The sequence below is a fragment of the Hevea brasiliensis genome, chromosome 7 (assembly GCF_030052815.1).
Source record: "Hevea brasiliensis isolate MT/VB/25A 57/8 chromosome 7, ASM3005281v1, whole genome shotgun sequence".
Taxonomy (NCBI): Eukaryota; Viridiplantae; Streptophyta; class Magnoliopsida; order Malpighiales; family Euphorbiaceae; genus Hevea; species Hevea brasiliensis.
Window position 1 is genome coordinate 31066175 of NC_079499.1, and position 22889 is coordinate 31089063.

Here is a 22889-nt window from a genome sequence, read left to right on the forward strand (position 1 = left end):
TTTTTTTTATTAATTTTAAATTCATTTAATTTAATATCAATTATTTTTCGACGGAGAAACCAGCGGAGTTTCCCCTATTCTATTATCGTTTGGCGTATTTCAATATTCACCTGTTTGAAATTCAACAATATTTCCAAAATAAAATCTTATCCATGCTAATAATAATTATCTCATCAATTATTCTCATAATTTTCCCATATTTCAAATCTCATCCATACATTTCAATTTCATAGTCATTTCCATACATTTTCATTCATACTCAATTCATATGTAAACATTCTCAAATTACATAAGCAAAATTTTCAAATTTCCTTAATTTACATAATTTACAAAATAATTACAAAATTTCATAATTTACATGATATATAAATTAATTACATATGAAAAAGCTAATTAATTAATTTACATCGCATTTCTATTAATTACCTTTTCATAATATACATTACAATACAATATCTAAGCATTTTATACAAAATATAAAATATAATCTATATGGGCCCTATCTACATGCATTGCTGAGGAGGTGACAACCTTGAATACTTCAGACACTTCGGATCGAACTCCCAAAATTTCCAGTCAAACATCCATTGGGTTCTAGCTTCAGTACCTGCGCGAAGGAAACAATTCCATCGCGCTAAGCATTGTTGCTTAGTGGTGCAATAATATAACAAAAAAAATAATATACAAATAAAGAAAGAATGAAACATAATTTGAATATTTAAGAATCAATTTAATTTAATACAATGTGTCTAATATTAATTATCTTTTGTTCTAATTTATTCCGCTTTGGAAGTGTTTAATTCCTAAATTCACAGTGATAATGTACAATATACGGAATTAATAAAAGTACTCAGTTTATATTCATATGGCAATAGAAGGTATATCTAAAATATTTAGTTAAGTTATACCTATTTTTGCAACTCTTTTATCATTTTACTTAACAATTTTTATGTGGTTTGGATCATTTCATAATTCTAACTAATTCTTTTGAAGTCTTATTAACTCATTTATTTGATTTCTAATATTTTTAATTACTAATAGTCTTAATTTATTTCAATAAATTACACTGCCCAAGTAACCTACGACAGGCTGACTAAACTGGATAACGGGTCGTTGGCACTGGACACCGCAGTGCCTCGGGCCATCATACCATGGGACGCGGAACGTCAACCATGTATGCAGTCAGTATGGCTAAAAAGCCATGATAACATAGTCGGGCATAAAAGTCATGAATGTTGGCATAAAGCCATGAATATGGGCATAAAGCCTTGAATACAGGCATAAAGCCATGAATACAGGCATAAAGCCTTTCGCAGTACTGCTAAAACAATACCCTATTGGCATGCCAAACTATCCAATCTGACACACATGTCTAGGCAATACAAGGGCACATAATATCATTAAATATTAATATATTATGTTTTATAACTTTATTATTTCATAATAAATTTCATAATTTATACGTTCATCATACTATTCATACATTTCTTACATCATTCATATTGATCACAATTCACAACAATGGTGTTCATATACCATTGTACTCAAAACATTCTTCCTTTCTCTTATAAATAGAACTAATGTTTCATTTATATTTTCATGTGATTCATTTATTCATTACAATATTTATATGAATTCATAACTCATACAAGGTGTTATTATCTTATTTGTAATGGAAACATAAATCCTAATGTAAACCTCATCCTATTTATTCTCAACAATCCATCTAGTTTAATTTCATTTCATATTCAAGTGGTATTACTTATGTTTTATTAGACCTACTAGTAAGGAGAATACAAATCTTAATCATATACTCACATAACTTAAATGTTTATTAAGTTATTTAGGTAAATTACTATTTCTATTCCAAGTAATCCATGAATGTTTCATGGATTCCAAATTTCATACCTTAATTTCCTCTATCAATTTAGTTATTATACTTTGTGTCTTTGTATTACTATTTACAATACTATTCACTCAAATTGTTGACTTTTTAATACATAATAAATTTATTGAACCTAAGTTCTCCAAGATACCACATTTTGCATTTAAAATTTATCGGTATTGATTGCCAATACCATTTTCAAGCTTAATATTAATTGGGCAGAATTTTCAGTTTTTTATGCCTTATCTTTACTGTTCCATTAGTCACTTTTGCAGTGGGAATTTGGAAAAATGTTCAACATGAAAATTGTTCCTTATTTTGTCTAATTGAATTTCCTTGTTTGAATTACTCCATTTGGAGTTTTGTAACTCAAGTTATGGCCTAAAAACCATGACTGGCCGGATTGGGCAGAACCCAAAATTCTGGGTAAAATTGTTTCTGCCAGATTTGGTAACTCAAGTTTGGTTGGCAATTTGACTAGGTTATGGTCATAATTTGGATCAGGTTTCTTCATGAAAGTTGTTGGTCTATATCTAAAATTATTGCTGGTAAAATTTCAGGTCAATTGGACCTTGCTACATTGAGTTATGGCCAAATGACCAAACACTGTTCATTTGGTCATTTTGCCCAGGCAGATTGCAGGTCACCCGGATTAGGGAAAACTTTTGGTCCACTTGGTTTGGTTTTCTGGGCATGGTTTCTTCACCAAAGTTGTGCCATTATGTGTCTATTTTCATGTCCAATTGGCTTTGAACCAATTGGAGCAACATAGCTCAAGTTATGACCCTAGGAATACACTAGACTCAAGTCCAGTATTCTGGCACAATGGGGGCAGCATACCACTTTCAATTTCAATACCACAATGGTCTCCAATTTAAGGTCAAAATTCATCAAATTGTCACTAATTGACCACTAGAATTTAATTTAAACATCTAAGCATTAAACCCTCAATTAAATCTCAAAACCCTAACCCTAACAATCCATCACTTTATCTAATATACACAAATCAACTTCTAACTCTAATATAATTATCAAACATCATTCCCAAGCAATTTAATTCAATCAATTCAACAATTCTCAACCTTCCCCCATGGCTGCCAAAAATTAAAATGTTCATAACATGCATATTTTCTTCAAATTTTCTCCATTTTCTAACTTAACTCAAGGTTCAAATAAAAAATATAAAGGGAGAAGTAAGAGATTTAGCATTAACCTTGAATGGAGTCACTTCTAAGACTTCAAAACTTCACTTTCTTCCTTTTTTTTTCTGTCCAAAGCTTGCTCTAGGTGTGAGGACCAAGTTTTATGAAGGCATATAGGGGTTTTATGGTGTAATTGGCTAGGTTTTGGAGCTTGGGTGAGTGCATCAATGGAGGTCTCTCTTTCTTTCTCTCTCTCTTTCTTTTGGTGCGGCTATTATGGAAGAAGAGGCTGCTGATTTCTTTTGTTTTTATCTCATCTTTATTTCCTTTTTATCTCTTTAGTTAATTTGTTAAATTGTGATTCGGTGGGAGTGCTTTAATGACATCATGTGATGTCATAATTAGGTATTTTCCTTTATTTCCTTTTCTTTTCTTCTCTACTCATTTTTAATTTAATTTTTAGCAATATTTATTCACATTTTATATCATAGTAATTATTTAGTTAACTAGACAAGTCGGCCAAAAATCACCTCTGAAGGCGAAATGACCAAAATGCCTTCCGTTTGGCTTAATAGACTAAAATTGTCTGTACCGATTGAAAATTTTTTCTAAACCTTTTCTTGGCATTCTAATGCCATAGAACCCTCAATGACTCTTCTCTGGAGTCTCAAAAATTATTTTATGAATTTTTTCTCGGGTCTAGGGCTCCTAGTTGCGAGAACCGCATCTTCCCACTGGGTTACCCATCGCTAGGGCACCGGCTCATTTAACTTGGTTGTATTTTATTTCTAAAATTTTTCCTAAATTTTTCTTATACTTATTTGAGTTATTTATGACTCCTCACTCTAGTCTAATTATTTTTTCCAGACGTTCTAGCTGTCCGGACCGACACCGGTCATCAGAACAGTAGAATGTACAGAATTGCTACAGTGAGGGTGTTACAATTCTTCCCCTCTAACAAAAATTTCGTCCTCGAAATTTACTAGGTGTTTTGGATTCTGAGATAATTCTTTTACCTTTCTATTGCTCCCTCTGTCTACTTCTTTTATATATATGGTACTATTTAGTTTTTTCGAATATATCATTATACACTTAGGCATATCATAAAGGAAATACTTTACCTCAAATTCACATATGGGGCTTCTTGCTCCTCTCCAGCTTGGGCGACATTTGGAAGTGGTGTTACTATTGTACTTGGTCCTTCCACGACCTGCATGCGGATTCGTGGTAAATTCCTCTTAGGACAATCTTTTAGACGATGGTCTATGGCTCCACATCTATAACAGGCTCCAGTCAATCCCCTACATTCACCTTTATGCCACTTGTTACAATGACCACATTTTCTTGCTAATCCTAGCGCACTCACTACTAATGTTTCTTGTTGATCTCTTCTGGGTATAGGCCTAGGTCTGGATCTCCTACTTTGATCAGATGTCTGACTTAACTATTCTCTCGGCCTCTTATTACTAGACTGTCTAAATTTCCTCTTTTGCTGATCACCACTCCTCTTCTGCTCCTCTTCATGAACACAGCGAATATATTTCTTTCTGAACTCTATCAAAAAGAATTCCCAAGTTACGTTAGTTGGTGGCGCTACCTTGGTTACAACATCCCACCACCGATATGCAGCTTCTTGTAACAATGAAACTGCACACTCCAAACTCTGTTTTGGTGTGCAATGGAGCTGCTGCAGGACTCTTTCAGTCCTTTCTAACCAATACTCAGCCGCTAAAGAATCATCTTCCTTTCTACCATTGAAATCTACAGCTCCATATTTCCTAATTTTTCCTAGAGGTGATTTTCGCTGAGGCGATAGTGGAATAACCCCAGTCATCTGTCGAAAGAATTCAGTCATCTGCCCAAACAAGGCCTGTTGGGGTTGCACAGGCACCTCTTGCACTAGTGGAGCAGGATCTCTCCAATTTCCAATATCACTCCCAGTCGGAATACGGCTTACTACTTCTTCTTCTACTGCCCTCTGTGATTCTGAGTCCATACCTTAACCTAAAATAACCAAGAAAATAGATCTGCATTAGTGTCACCTCAACTCATATGAATGCAATGTATGTTATGCACACTATCTCATTCTATCTATCTATGCCTAGGAACGCCTAAACCGTGCTCTGATACCAATAAATGTAACACCCCTCACTCGACTACAGTGTAGCCGAGCAAAGTGTGCTACATTCGGTACCGGAGCACCCTAACTTATCTTAATTTATTTTTTTTAATAATTTTAAATTTATTTAATTTAATATCAATTATTTTTCGACGGAGAAACCAGCGGAGTTTCCCCTATTCTATTATCGTTTGGTGTATTTCAATATTCACCTGTTTGAAATTCAATAATATTTCCAAAGTAAAATCTTATCCATGCTAATCATAATTATCTCATCAATTATTCTCATAATTTTCCCATATTTCAAATCTCATCCATACATTTCAATTTCATAGTCATTTCCATACATTTCCATTCATACTCAATTCATATGTAAACATTCTCAAATTACATAAGCAAAATTTTGAAATTTCCTTAATTTACATAATTTACAAAATAATTACAAAATTTCATAATTTACATGATATATAAATTAATTACATATGAAAAAGCTAATTAATTAATTTACATCGCATTTCTATTAATTACCTTTTCATAATATACATTACAATACAATATCTAAGCATTTTATACAAAATATAAAATATAATCTATATGGGCCCTATCTACATGCATTGCTGAGGAGGTGACAACCTTGAATACTTCAGACACTTCTGCAGATTAGAACTCCCAAAATTTCCAGTCAAACATCCATTGGGTTCTAGCTTCAGTACCTACGCGAAGGAAACAATTCCATCGCGCTAAGCATTGCTGCTTAGTGGTGCAATAATATAACAAAAAAAATAATATACAAATAAAGAAAGAATGAAACATAATTTGAATATTTAGGAATTAATTTAATTTAATACAATGTGTCTAATATTAATTATCTTTTGTTCTAATTTATTCCGCTTTGGAAGTGTTTAATTCCTAAATTCACAGTGATAATGTACAATATACAGAATTAATAAAAGTACTCAGTTTAAATTCATATGGCAATAGAAGGTATATCTAAAATATTTAGTTAAGTTATACCTATTTTTGCAACTCTTTTATCATTTTACTTAACAATTTTTATGTGGTTTGGATCATTTCATAATTCTAACTAATTCTTTTGAAGTCTTATTAACTCATTTATTTGATTTCTAATATTTTTAATTACTAATAGTCTTAATTTATTTCAATAAATTACACTGCCCAAGTAACCTACGACAGGTTGACTAAACTGGATAACGGGTCGTTGTACTTTGGACACGCATGCCTCGGGCGATCATACCATGGGACGCAGGCGCCAACCACGTATCACGATCGGTATGGCTAAAAAGCCATGATAACACAATCGGGCATAAAAGCTATGAATGTTGGCATAAAGCCATGAATATGGGCATAAAGCCTTGAATAAAGGCATAAAGCCATGAATACAGGCATAAAGCCTTTCGCAGTACTGCTAAAACAATACCCTATTGGCATGCCAAACTATCCAATCTGACACACATGTCTAGGCAATACAAGGGCACATAATATCATTAAATATTAATATATTGTGTTTTATGACTTTATTATTTCATAATAAATTTCATAATTTATACATTCATCATACTATTCATACATTTCTTACATCATTCATATTGATCACAATTCACAACAATGGTGTTCATATACCATTGTACTCAAAACATTCTTCCTTTCTCTTATAAATAGAACTAATGTTTCATTTATATTTTCATGTGATTCATTTATTCATTACAATATTTATATGAATTCATAACTCATACAAGGTGTTATTATCTTATTTGTAATGGAAACATAAATCCTAATGTAAACCTCATCCTATTTATTCTCAACAATCCATCTAGTTTAATTTCATTTCATATTCAAGTGGTATTACTTATGTTTTATTAGACCTACTAGTAAGGAGAATACAAATCTTAATCATATACTCACATAACTTAAATTTTTATTAAGTTATTTAGGTAAATTACTATTTCTATTCCAAGTAATCCATGAATGTTTCATGGATTCCAAATTTCATACCTTAATTTCCTCTACCAATTTAGTTATTATACTTTGTGTCTTTGTATTACTATTCACAATACTATTCACTCAAATTGTTGACTTTTTAATACATAATAAATTTATTGAACCTAAGTTCTCCAAGATACCACATTTTGCATTTAAAATTTGTCGGTATTGGTTGCCATTACCATTTTCAAGCTTAATATTAATTGGGCAGAATTTTCAGTTTTTTATGCCTTATCTTTACTGTTCCATTAGTCACTTTTGCAGTGGGAATTTGGAAAAATGTTCAACATGAAAGTTGTTCCTTATTTTGTCTTGTTGAATTTCCTTTTTTGAATCACTCCATTTGGAGTTTTGTAGCTCAAGTTATGGCCTAAAAACCATGATTGGCCGGATTGGGCAAAACCCAAAATTCTGGGTAAAATTGTTTCTGCCAGATTTGGTAAATCAAGTTTGGTTGGCAATTTGACTAGGTTATGGTCATAATTTTGGTCAGGTTTCTTCATGAAAGTTGTTGGCCTATATCTCAAATTGTTTCTGGTAAAATTTCAGGTCAATTGGACCTTGCTACATTGAGTTATGGCCAAATGACCAAACACTGTTCATTTGGTCATTTTGCCCAGGCAGATTGCAGGTCACCCGGATTAGGGAAAACTTTTGGTCCACTTGGTTTGGTTTTCTGGGCATGGTTTCTTCACCAAAGTTGTGAAATTATGTGTCTAGTTTCATGTCCAATTTGCCTTGAAATAATTGGAGCAACATAGCTCAAGTTATGACCCTAGGAATACACTGGACTCAAGTCCAGTATTCTGGCTCAATGGGGGCAGCATACCACTTTTAATTTCAATACCACAATGGTCTCCAATTTAAGGTCAAAATTCATCAAATGGTCACTAATTGACCATTAGAATTTAATTTAAACATCTAAGCATTAAACCCTCAATTAAATCTCAAAACCCTAACCCTAACAATCCATCACTTTATCTAATATACACAAATCAACTTCTAACTCTAATATAATTATCAAACATCATTCCCAAGCAATTTAATTCAATCAATTCAACAATTCTCAACCTTCCCCCATGGCTGCCAAAAATTAGTATGTTCATAACATGTATATTTTCTTCAAATTTTTTGTAACACCCCTCACCCGACTACAGTGTAGCCGAGCGAAGTGTGTCACACTCGGTGCCGGAGCACCCTATCTTGTCTTCCTTTATTATTTTAATAATTTGATCTTGTTATGTTTTTAATATCAATTATTTTTTGATGGAGAAACCAGTAGAGTTTCCCCTATTTTATTATCGTTTGGCGTATTTCAAAATTCAACTGTTTGAAATTTAACAATATTTTCAGAATAAAATCTTATCCATACATTTCAATTTCATAATCATTTCTATACATTTCTATTCATACTCAATTCATATGTAAACATTCTCAAATTACATAAGCAAAATTTTTCAAATTTCCTTAATTTACAAAATTTACAAAATTATTGTAAAATTTCATAATTTACATGATATATAAATTAATTACATATGAAAAAGCTAATTAATTAATTTACATCACATTCCTATTAATTACTTGTTCATAATATACATCACAATACAATTTCTAAGCATTTTATACAAAATATAAAATATGATCTATATGGGCCCTATCTACATGCATTGCTGAGGAGGTGACAACCTTGAATACTTCAGACACTTCTGCAGATCTGGACTCCAAAATCTGCATTTAGTATTATTTGGCTTTAACTTCAGTACCTGCGCGAGGAAACAATTCCATCGCGCTAAGTATTGCTGCTTAGTGGTGCAATAATAGAACAAGAAAATAAAATATACAAATAAAGAAAGAACGGAGCATAATTTGAATATTTAAGAATCAATTTAATTTAATACAATGTGTCTAATATTAATTATCTTTTGTTCTAATTTGTTCCTCTTTGGAAGCGTTTAATTCCGAAATTCATAGTGATAATGTACAGTATACAGAATTAATAAAAATACTCAGTTTATATTCATATGGTAATAGAAGGTACATTTAAAATATTTGTTAAGTTATACCTATTTTTGCAACTCTTTTATCATTTTACTTAACAATTTTTATGTGGTTTGGATCATTTCATAATTCTAACTAATTCTTTTGAAGTCTTATTAACTCATTTATTTGATTTCTAATATTTTCAATTACTAATAGTCTTAATTTATTTCAAAAAATTACACTGCCCAAGTAACCTACGACAGGCTGACTAAACCGGATAACAGGTCATTGGCACTGGACACCACGGTGTCTCGGGCCGTCACACCATGGGACGTAGAACATCAACCATGTATGCAATCAGTATGGCTAAAAAGTCATGATATCACATAAACGGGCATAAAAAGCCATGAATACGGGCATAAAAGCCATGAATACAGGCATAAAGCCTTTCGCAGTACTGCTAAAACAATACCCTATTGGCATGCCAATCTATCCAATCTGACACACGTGTCTAGGCAATACAATGGCACATAATATCATTAAATATTAATATATTGTGTTTTATGAATTCATTATTTCATGATAAATTTCAATTATAATTCATATATTCATTTGATCATTTATATGATCACAATTCACATCAATTATCCTTTTATACCATTGTACTCAAAATACTTCTCCTTTCTATAATAATGAGAACTAATGTCTCATTCATACATTAATATGGTTCATTTATTCATTCATTATGTTATTCATATTGATGACAATTCTAAACAATGGTTCACATGTACCATTGTATTCAAACATTTTTTCCTTTCTCATTTATACATTCAAAAATCTACTTATGTAATTACAAATTTTATATTTCAAGTTGAGTTACTAATATTTTGTGAATTCCATTTGTAATGGGCATATAAGCCCTAACTATCTATTTACATCAATTAGGTAACTTATTTTTCATGTTTCAAGTAATCCATGAAAATTTCATGGATTTCAAATTTATGCTCTTAATTTCCTTTTTACAATTTTGACTAAGATTCATAGTCCACATTTGTCATACAATTCTAAGCATTTAAGCTTAGAATTGGTTCTAGGTCTTCATCTTAATTTACTAATCATTTTGATTACTATTCACCTTAATAGTCAACCAAAATGTTGACTTTTTTATACTTAATGGATATATTAATTCTAATTACACCAAGATCCCACATTTTGAGTTTTACATTTGCTAGTATTAATTGCCAATTGCAATTTAAAGTTCCCTAGATGCATTTCTAAATTTTTAGTTTTTACTACCTAAGTTTACTATTCCATTGGACAATTTTACAGTGGAAACTGGGCTAACCTTTCTCTCTTGATGGGAACCTAAATCATAAATGACACTTTTATCACATTTATTCATTCAACAATTTATTCATGTAAGTACATTTCATATTTCAAGTTTTGGTATCACTATTCACTTTATTAGTCAACAAAATGTTGACTTTTGGATAGAAAATAGGTGCATTGGTTTTAACACTCCCCATGTACCACATTTTACATTTAAAACTTGTTGGAATTGAGCACCCATACCATTTCTAAACTTAAAACCAAGAGGGCAAAATTTTCAGTTTTTGAAGCTTAACTTTACTGTTCCATTAAGCACTGTTGCAGTGGGAATTTGAGGAAATGATAAACATGAAAGTTGTTCCTTATTTTATCTAGTTGAATTTCATTTTTTAAATCACTCCATTTGGAGTTTTGTAACTCCAGATATGGTCCAAAAACCACAGCTGGCCGGATTAGAAAAACTACAGAATTACCAAATCTACAGTACCATGAACAGTGACTGTGACTGCCATTTGAGTTAGGTTCTGGTCATAATTTGGGGTAGGTTTCTTCATAAAAGTTTTTTTTCTAGGTCTTAACTTGTTGCTGTAAAAATTTCAGGTCAATTGACCATTTCTACAGTGAGTTATGGCCAAATGAACAGTTACTGTCATTTGGTCATTTTGCAGAATTGGCTTGAAGGGTACCCGGATTGGGGCCAACTTTTGGTCCACTTGCTTTGGTCTTTTGGGCATGGTTTCTTCAGCAAAAATGTGCCATTATAAGTCTAGTTTCATGTCCAATTGGCCAAACACCAATTGGACCTACACAGCCAAAGTTATGGCTGTCTACGTGGGCTGGAATCACAGCCTCATTGCTGCTGTCATTAGGCAGCCTACTAACTTGGTTTGTGACACTTTGGTTCACTTCAAATTATGATTAACTTGCCTCAAATGGTCACTAATTGACCATTAGAATGTCCATTAATCACTTCATAAGCCAAGTCCTATTCTTCACTCCCAAAACCCTAATTTCCATCTCAATTCACCCATACACCTAGTTAAACACTTTCATTCATTATATATGTGTATATACACCTTAAACATAATCTCTAATTCATTCTAAGTCCATTAAAACCATCAAAAACACTCCATCATTGTTCCTTCCTTAGGGCTGCCGAAATTCATGGTGGACATACACATATATTTGGTTCATTTAATTCACAAATTTTTACCTATTTCAAGTCTCTAACATGGAAAATAAAGAGTTTAAGTTATATATGTGCACTAACCTTTAAGTGGCACTTCTTGGACTTGTGTTTTCCTTAGAATTTCTTCTTCTTATGGCTTCCTAGAGTTGCCTTGTGATGTGGGGATTAGTTTTAGTGAAGATGACTTAGGGTTTTGGGGAGAGGTTTAAGAGATTTTTAAGCTTGATTTAAGGAGAAAAATGGAGGGTTATGGAGGAAAGGGAGAGAATTTCGGCTGGCTGAAGAAGAAGGATGAAAACCAGAAAATTTTTGTCCATTTTCTCTCTTTTAATTTTTTTAAAAAGGTTTGTTAAATGGTGATTGGTGGGAGGTTTTAAATGACATCATTATGATGTCATAATTAGGCATTTTCTTCCATTTTCTTTTCTTCTTTTCTCTACTCATTTCTAATTTAATTTTTAGTAATGTTTATTCACATTTTATGTCATAATAATTATTTACTCAACTGGACAAGTCGGCCAAAAATCATCTCTGAAGGCGAAATGACCAAAATGCCCTCCGTTTGGCTTAACGGGTCAAAATTGTCTGTACCGATTGAAAAATTTTTCTAAATATTTTCTTGGCATTCTAATGCCATAGGAACATCAATGAACCTTCTCTGGAGTCCCAAAAATTATTTTATGAATTTTCCCCCGGGTCTAGGGCTCCTAGTTGCGAGAACCGCAACTTACCTCTGGTTACCCATCGCTTGGGCACCGGCTCATTTGACTTAAAAAATATAAAGGGAGAAGTAAGAGATTTAGCACTAACCTTGAATGGAGTCACTTCTAAGACTTCAAAACTTCACTTTCTTCCTTTCTTTTTGCTGTCCAAAGCTTGCTTTAGGTGTGAGGACCAAGTTTTATGAAGGCATATAGGGGTTTTATGGTGTAATTGGCTAGGTTTTGGAGCTTGGGTGAGTGCATCAATGGTGGTCTCTCTTTCTCTCTCTCTCTCTTTCTTTTGGTGCGGTTGTTGTGGAAGAAGAGGCTGCTGATTTCTTTTGTTTTTATCTCATCTTTATTTCCTTTTTATCTCTTTAGTTAATTTGTTAAATTGTGATTGGATGGGAGTGCTTTAATGACATCATGTGATGTCATAATTAGGTATTTTCCTTTATTTTCTTTTCTTTTCTTCTCTACTCATTTTTAATTTAATTTTTAGCAATATTTATTCACATTTTATATCATAGTAATTATTTAGTTAACTGGACAAGTCGGCCAAAAATCACCTCTGAAGGCGAAATGACCAAAATGCCTTCTGTTTGGCTTAATAGACTAAAATTGTCTATACCGATTGAAAATTTTTTTCTAAACCTTTTCTTGGCATTCTAATGCCATAGAACCCTCAATGACTCTTCTCTGGAGTCTCAAAAATTATTTTATGAATTTTTTCCTGGGTCTAGGGCTCCTAGTTGCGAGAACCGCATCTTCCCACTGGGTTACGCATCGCTAGGGCACCGGCTCATTTAACTTGGTTGTATTTTATTTCTAAAATTTTTCCTAAATTTTTCTTATACTTATTTGAGTTATTTATGACTCCTCACTCTAGTCTAATTATTTTTCCAGACGTTCTAGCTGTCCGGACCGACACCGGTCATCAGAACAGTAGAATGTACTGAATTGCTACAGTGAGGGTGTTACAGAGCTATCTCATCTTGATACTTGGTTGGTGTGCACCATAGATCCCTTCATGCTCCTACTACATCACTCTCATAGCTCAGGAAAACTAAGGCACCTAAGCAACAAGCCATCAAAGCCCTTTGAAAAGAGTTCACCTTCAAGTAATAAATAGTTCATTGCTTGGACTTTGATGCAATGGGGTACTTTAGCTGATGGAGACTCTAGGTACCTTTTCAACTAGGATCTCCAATCATCTATATCATCTAGGTCAGTATTAAATAAATAAATAGTTATACCTCCTTCTTCTATGGAAGGATGTTTCCTCTTTTTAACTAGAATCATTCTGTATGTCAGTTCTTGAGACATTCTCAGGTTAGAAGCTAACTGAGCCAACTCATCAGCTTTCCAGTTGACTTCCCTAGCACATGTGTGAAAGAAACATCCTTAAAGCAGCCCAGAATCCATACAACAGTAGTAAAATAAAGGGTAGAGAAAAAGTTGCCGCACTTGTATTCTCTAATAATCTGATTAATGACCTGCTGTGAGTTTCCTATAATGTGTACCTTCTCTTCTTCTAATTCTTTAAGGATCTCAAAGCCAATGATTAATGCCTCATACTCAGCTTGTTTATTGGCACATTGGAATTCCAAACTAAAGGAAAGAGTTATCTTGATACTAATAGGTGATACAATGATAATCCTTGCACCTACTGAAGTCTTTGTACTGGAGCTGTTAAACCATAGGGACTAGGGTACCTTTTCTATACTGTAGACATTTAACCCTTGCTCCATTGAGTCTGTACTCTCTAGACATGGGTGGTCAGCTAGTAAGTCTACAAGTACCTATCCCTTCATACCTTTCTGAGGGAAATAAATCAAGGTAAATTCTGATAAAGCTAATAACCATTTCTCAATTCTTCCAGTAATTAGTAGTCTGGACAATATGTATTTCATTAAATCTATTTGTGAAACTACATATACCCTGGAACCTATTAAATAGTATCTCAATTACGTATAGAAAAATTAAAGGCCAAGTAGAGCTTCTCAATTGAGAAATACCTAGTCTCTATATCTATCAAGTTCTGACTCAAGTAGTACATTGCCTGCTCATGTCCCATTTGGCTATCTTGCCCCAACAAACATTCGATAACATCAAAAGCGGTAGACAGATAAAGCTTCAATGGATTACCATACCTTGGAGTAACAAGTATCGATGGCCTAATGAGATACTCCTTAATTTTGTCAAAGGCCTACTAGTGCTTATCTTCCCATCTAAACTCACTCTCCTATTTAATCCTCAATAGGTTAGAGAATTCTTTTGCTTTACCTACAAGATTAGATATGAATCTTCTTAAGTAATTTACCTACCCCAAAAATCTCTGTAACTATTTTTTAGTCTGGGGTGGTTTTGCTTCCTAGATATCTTTGGTTTTATTTTAACATACTTCTATTCCCCTTTGATTTACCAAGAAACCTAAGAAGTTTCTAACTTTGACACCAAAGGCACACTTGAGAGGATTTATCTTCAGTTGGTGCTACCTCATTCTCTGGAAGCTTTTCCTCAAATGATCTACATGTTCATCAGACTTCTTGGACTTTACCACTATGTCATCAATATAGAGTTCCAAGAAATGGCCTAAAATGTTGTTGAATATTGCATTCATGGCACTCTAGTATGTTGCACCTATGTTCTTTAGTCCAAAAGGCATGACCAGTCACTAAAATGTCCCAATGGAACCTATACAACTAAAGACAATCTTTGACTCTGGAGCAATGAAGATTTGATTGTAGCCTGAGAAGCCATTAAGAAAGGACAACAGTTTAATCTTGGTTGTAGCATCAATGAGCATATCTGTAATTGGCATCACATACATTTACTTTGGTGTTGCAACATTCAAGTCCTGGAAATCAATATAGACCCATAATTTTCCATTCTTCTTAACTATAGGTACGATGTTAGATAACCATTGGCTAGACCTAGATGGTCTAATAAATCCTAACTTTTAAGAGTTTTTCTATCTCTTCTTTCACCTTCAGGATTACTTCCCTTGGCATTCTCCTAGGTGCCAAGCAGTAAGGTCTGTACTCAGGCTTTATTGGTAACCTGTGCTCCACTAAGCTTCTTTGGAGACCTAGCATCTCATGGTAATCCCAAGCAAAACAGTCTTTGTATTCATGAAGTAATGAAATTATTTTTTATTTTAAGTCTTTCCTTAATAGAGAGCTAATATAAGTTACCTGTAGTTCTTTAAGTGAGCTAAGATTTACCTCCTCCAAAGGATCTTATACACCAGTCAATATGTCATATAGCTTTACAGGTGATGGATCTAGGTCCTGAAGCTGCAGTTCTTCATGTTCCTCATCCTTTGGTTCTTCTTCATATATGACCTCAGCTCCTTCAACTTCCAAGATCTCTTCCATCTCCATTCTGTTAAGGAGCTGTTGCATCTGAACTTTGAATGGAAGCTGTATCTACTGCCAACTCCTCTTGAGTGTGTTTACTTGTCACACCTTACCCCCTGTAAGGCATAACATGATCCTATGGTATACCTAATGAATTATCGAACTTCGCCTACCGATAACCAATTAAATATACTACAAGGGATTTTAAACTAATTTCTATTCATTTTAAATATAAGTAAATATTAAATACTTATTAAAAAGCCTTTAATTAAAGTTTATGTTATAAGTCAAATTTTTTATTAATTCGATATTATGAAAAATTTTCAAAAATTTCGGTAGAATGCCGGTTAGAAATTGAGAAAATAGTTCTTCAAAACCTGTTAAAAACACTCCCAATATATATAAAATCCACAACACCATTCAATCTCAGCCAACACAACTTGAACAATTCTCAATATCATTAAATTTAAAGCATTTCACATATAAAAGTCTCAATTCAAGAAAAAGAGAATAAAATAATATTATTACAAAGTTTGTTATACAACTGCTTAACTGGTTCTTTAGATACATATGAATAATTAGTCTACATAAAAAAGAAATGTACAAGGGTATAAAATATTATACCCATAAAAGATCCCGAAATATGTTTCCCTGCAGCTATAACAGCTCATTCTGTTGCTTTATCCTTCTCCCTATCTGTGACAGCAAGAAAAAGCCATCGCTGAGTAATTTACTCAATGGTGCACAACTAGGGGTGAGCATTTAGTTCAAATCGAACTGAATCGAATCGAACCGACTTAAATTATAAAAATCGAATTATATATTTTAGAAACCGAATCGAACCAAACCAAATAAAAAATCGAGTCAAACCAAACTACTTTATTTCAGTTTGGTCCGATTCAAACAGATTGGTTTTTATTTTTAATTAATTTTTTAATTTAGATTTAATTTTCAAGTTATTTGGTTTAATTTTGACTTTGGTTTGAACCTAATAACCGTTAATCAACGAAATTAAACAATATATATATATATATATATATATATATATATATATATATATATAATTAAATATAATTCATAAATTCTCCATAAAAATAAATCAATTCAAAAAATGATTCGGTTTGATTTGGTTCGATTTAAATATATAAAATTACTATTTGATTTGGTTTGGTTTAACTGATTTTTTCTTCAAAATTGAACCGAACCGAAATAACTGAAATTTTTATAATATAAAACCGAATTGAAGCGATTGAATTTTAAAACTGAACCGATTGAATCGAATTGATTTGGTTCGATTCAGTTTTTGAGTTTGAACCGAAATCTGCTCACTCCTATGCACAACAATAATTTTTTTAAAGTCACTAAAAATATAATCATTCATTTGGAACAAAATTTAAAAATTTGCACAATCATAATTCACAAAGCCAATGCCAATATTTTTAAACAACCATTTACCAAAATAAATTATAAATAATGGTGTTGCCAATAGTTACACAACTTAGGTTATGACACAAAATTTCACGACTAATGCCGTGTTGTACACCACGACAAAGTAATCTACAACCTCACTAATTGAAATTAATGAGGGAGGTGGCTAGCTAACTATGTGAGTACTCATCCGATCTCAACCTCAAACTGACAAGCTAGAGAGGGAGGAATATAATTAATCTCAACTCCATAATGGAGGAGTAACACAATAGATTTGCCATGCCAAGTGTAAATTCAAAATCCAATGCAAACAATTTCATTTAAACAATTTAATTTCAACACTAGTCATGTATCATTTAAAAATTTTCACTTATAATTTAGGCAACACAATATTTATAAAATAAATTTCTCAAAGCTATAAAAATCATAAATTATTCACAACACACTTATCCAAAAAAATTTTCTAGTAGAGACAAAGAATACAAAAATTATTGTGCATAAACCTCTTTTGCTTGCCTTGACTCAATCTACTCCACCTCCTTCTTTAGAAGGCTCCTTTCCCACTTAAACTCATAATTAAAGTATTTCAATACCCATTCAACTTATTTCTAAATAATTAAGCCAACAATTGAATTTTTCATACTCAATTTACTTATAAAGTCTTATAAGGTTGGGTTCTTTGAATTTTATGTTAGTGTGGTTACTATTTATATTACTATTCATGCAAATTTTTTAATTTTTCATAGTTAATAAGTATACAATTTCTAAACACATGGTCCTACCACATTTTGGACCACAATTTTGTTGGCATTGATTGTTAATTACAATTCAAGGCTTATTAAGAGAAATTTCAAAATTTCAGATTTCATTGCCTATGTTTACTGTTCCATTGGACCAATCTACAGTGGAAATTTAACTAAACTTTCTTCATCAAAGTTGTTTCTTAATGTCTCTAATTTAATTCTCATTTTTAATCACTCCATTTGGAGTTTTATAGCTCAAGTTATGGTATTTTTACCATAATTGGCCGGATTGGTCATTATCCAGAATTTCTGGACAAATTTGATTCTGGCTATTTTGATGACCTAAATTTAGTTAGTAATTTGATTAGGTTATGGTCAGAATTTTGGTTTCTTTTCTTCATGAAAGTTGTTCTTGTGACACCCCTTACCCGAATACAGTGTAGCCGAGCAAGTTATGCCACTCAGTGTGCCGAGCACTCTATTTTATCTTAATTAATTATATCATGCTTTTGAATATAATTTGTGAAATATAATTTATTTAAGCCATTTATCGAAATTATAATTTATTTGAGGTTCCGAGAATTTTATAGAAAATCCGGCAGAGTACCGGTTAAAAATAGAGAAAACAGTTCTTCGGAACCTGTGAAAAACACTTCCTATGATCATATTCAATCATCTCATCACTCTCAAACTTCAATATCAAAATCTCAACATTTTTCACCATTCATTTCTCAATCATTCATCTCATGTGATAATCATGTACAAGTCACAATTATGTATTCACTTTTCCTTTCACAAACACAATTTTCTTAACAATTCCTCTATTTGTCATTCATTCATTTCACATCATCATTAGACTCAAATCATAAATAAATTCTCACATGTGATTTATAATCACAATTTACAAGTACTTGCATTAATACAAAATTATATTACATTTGTTTCAAATACACATGATAAAATAAGAGTTTAATTACAAAATTTACAAAAACCTCAAAATACAAAATGGGACCTAGTGTCCTACCAATGCACTGTGGATGGTGAGGTGACACGGACACTATGCAGAACTGTGAACTGCCTTACCGAATCTGTGGTCTACTGGGCCCTCTGTCCAAATCTTCAGTACCTATGCGTTGCAAAAGCGACGCGCTAAGCATAAATCTTAGTGGTGCCAATAATACAAGAAAATATAATATGCAAATAAAAATAATAATTTCCTTGCTATTGTGTTCATAAGAGATGAATAATTACTAACTTATTGTTTAGTCGAGGGCTAATCATGTTTTATAATATTAACTTCTTCATGCATTTCGTTAATTATTTTCTTCATGATCTTGAGCTTCTTTGTATTTTTGTAATCGTTCCTGATACTTAATTTTCGTATTTTCTTTAATAATCAGTTCAATCACAGTTATACTTTTCCATGCCCAAGTAACCTATCTTCGACGATCGGATCGATAACGGGTCGTTGGCACCGACACCGCGGTGCCTCGGGCCGTCATACCATGGGACGCAGAACGTCAACCATGTATGCAGTCAGTATGGCTAAAAAGCCATAATATCATATAATCGGGCATAAAAGCCATGAATACGGGCATAAAAGCCATAAATACGGGCATAAAGCCATGAACACAGGCATAAAGCCTTTCGCAGTACTGCTAAAACAATACCCTATTGGCATGCCAAACTATCCAAACCAATCACATTAGGCCTACTAGGGCATTTTGCATTTTTAAGTTTCACATTTTTGAATTTCAAGTTTTGGTGTCACTATTCACTTCATTAGTCAAACAAAAAGTTGACTTTTGCATAGAAAGTAGGTACATTGGCTTTGGCACTTCAAACATACCACATTTTTCATTTAAAACTTGTTGGAAGTGATCACCATTACCATTTCTAGGCTTAAACCAAGGGAAACAAAATTTTCAGTTTTTGAAGCTTAACTTTACTATTCCATTAAGCACTGTTATAGTGGGAATTTGAGGAAATGGTAAGCATGAAAGTTGTTCCTTATTTTGTCTAGTTGAATTTCCTTTTTTGAATCACTCCATTTGGAGTTTTGTAGCTCAAGTTATGGCCAAAATAAATTTACTGTTCACGTGCACTGTTCATGCTGAGATTTTGGGTCTGGCAGATTTTTGGTCCAACTTTGTTCAGTAATTTGGTCAAGTTAAGTTCATAATTTGGTTTAACTTTCTTCATATGAAATGTTCTACCATACCTTAGGTTTCCATCGGTTCAAGAATCGCCTAAATCCGAGTTTTCTAGAGAGAGTTATAGCCCTCCAAACATTACTGCTCAAATGAAAATCTGCAGAGTTGTAGGTTTGATAACTCAACTTTGCCCAATAATTTGAATGGGTTAGTGGCATAATTTGGGGTGATGTTCTTCATGAAAGTTGTTTTTCTATATCCTATCTTGTTGCTGTAAAAATTTCAGGTCAATTGACCATATCTACAGTGAGTTATGGCCAAATGAACAGTTATTCATTTGGTCATTTCTGCAGGTGCTGGTTGCAGGGTATCCGGAATGGGACCAACTTTTGGTCCTCTTGCTTTGGTCTTTTGGGAATGGTTTCTTCAGAAAAAATGTGCCATTACAAGCCTAGTTTCATGTCCAATTGGCCAAACACCAATTGGACCAACACAGCTCAAGATATGGCAGTCCAAGTGGACTGAAATTTCACCCTCTTTGCACTCATGGGGCAGCCTGCCCATTCCACTTTGCCATGCAATAATTCAGTCCTAATTATGGTCAACTTACCTCAAATGGTCACTAATTGACTATTAGAATGTTCTTTAACAATTTCATAAGCAAAGTCAAATTTTCACTCCTAAACCCTAGCTCAAAGTCATAGTTTTCACAATTTCTTTAGTTAACTCTTTCATTCTTGTATATATATATGTATACACTTTAAACATAATCTCCAATTCACTCTAAGTCCATTAATACAATCAAACTCATTCCTTCCTAGGGCTGCCAAAAATTCATAGGGTCCATATACATAGATTCCATTCATTTAATTCACAAAACCTTACTCACTTTAAGTCTTTAACATGAATTAAAAGAGATTTAAGTGTAAATAGGCACTAACCTTGAATAGGGTAGAATTTCAAACTACCCAAACTCCTTCTTTCTTCTTCTTTTGGCTGCCTAGAGGTTACTCAAGTTGCTAGGTTAATTTTTTGTGAAGCTAGGTTATGATTTTGTTGGGTAGAAATGGGTGAATCAAGCTTTGAAAAGCTTGAATATACTTAGCTATGGAAGAAGAGGTTCATGTCCAAATGAAGAAGAACCAGAAAATTTGTCTCTTCATTTGTCATTTTTCTCTTTTTTAATTTGGCTTGTTGGGTTGTGATTGGTGGAAGCCTTCCAAATGACATCATGTGATGTCATATTTAGGTTTTTCTTTCATTTTCTTTTCTTCTTTTCTCTACTCATTTTCACTTTAATTTTTAGTAATATTTATTCATATTTTATGTCATATTAATTATTCACTTAACTGGATAAGTCGGCCAAAAATCACCTCTGAAGGCGAAATGACCAAAATGCCCTCCGTTTGGCTTAACGGGTCAAAATTGGCTGTACCGATTGAAAAATTTTTCTAAATATTTTCTTGGCATTCTAATGCCATGGGAACCTCAATAACCCTTCTCTGGAGTCCCAAAAATTATTTTATGAATTTTTTTCCGAGTATAGGGCTCCTCGTTGCGAGAACCGCAACTTACCTCTGGTTACCCATCGCTTGGGCACCGGCTCATTTGACTTGGTTGTATTTTATTTCTAAAATTTTTCCTAAATTTTTCTTATTAATATTTGAGTTAATTATGGTTCCTGACTTTAGTTTAAATATTTTTCCGGACGTTCTAACTGTCCAGACCGACACCGGTCACCAGAACAGTAGAATGTACGGAGTTGCTACAGTGAGGGTGTTACAGTTCTAATATGTCTAAGATTTCCAATGGCTCAAAAATCAGGTCATTTGGACCTATCTACACAAAGTTATGACCATTTGAACATATACTATTCATTTGGTCAATTCTGCCCAGAATTAGGACACCAATTTCGGATTCAACCCAATTTTAGATCAACTTGTGGTCAGTTTTTGGGCAAGATTTCTTCATAAAAAATGTAGCATTATGACCCTAATTTAATCTCCAATTGACCTCATACCAATTAGAGCTGCCTAGCTCTACTTATAACCTTAAATTCATACTGGACTCAGAGGTCCAGAAATCAGCAACACCACAACCCTTAACTTTCTCAATTCCATTCATAAATTCCCAATTCAAAACACACTAAATGACCAAAATTGAGCATTATAAACACCACTTATTCAACATTTCTCAAACCTTAATTTATTCACCAAAACCATAATTCTCCATAACCCTAATTTCTCCCAATTTCCTTATTCATGCAAATTTACTTCACTAATCATACATAATTCCTCATAAAACATCACAAAACATGTTCAATGTAAATAAAACTCATCAAATCCATATCCCTACAAGCTGGTCGAATTTTATAATCTTCCTTTCATGAATATTTCTTTCAATTTCTCCTAAAATCCACTCTTATTCACCTTTAATCTAATGAATACATATTCAATTTAACTAGAAAGGAGACTTACCTTTGTTGAGCAGAATTTGTGTCTCCCAATCTTCAAGCTTTCTTGATTTATTTTACTCCTAATCTTCTTATCAAGCTTAATTATCAAAATTTTGTTGAAGGAGCTATGGATTTTATGGTGTAAACTAGGTTTTCTTTGGAGTTCAAGTGTGTAACAATGGAGGTTTTTGAGAGAAAATGGAGAGAGAGAGAGAGAGAGAGAGAGGGATGGTAAATTTGGAGAAGAAGAAGACAATACTTTTTTTTTCTTTTTAATTTTCATTTTATCCTATTTACACTTATCCATAATTGATTAAATTAAATTATAAATTTTTTTATTGTGTCATGCTTACCTCATAGTGACATCATAATGGAATTAAAATAAAATTTTCATTTCTTTTT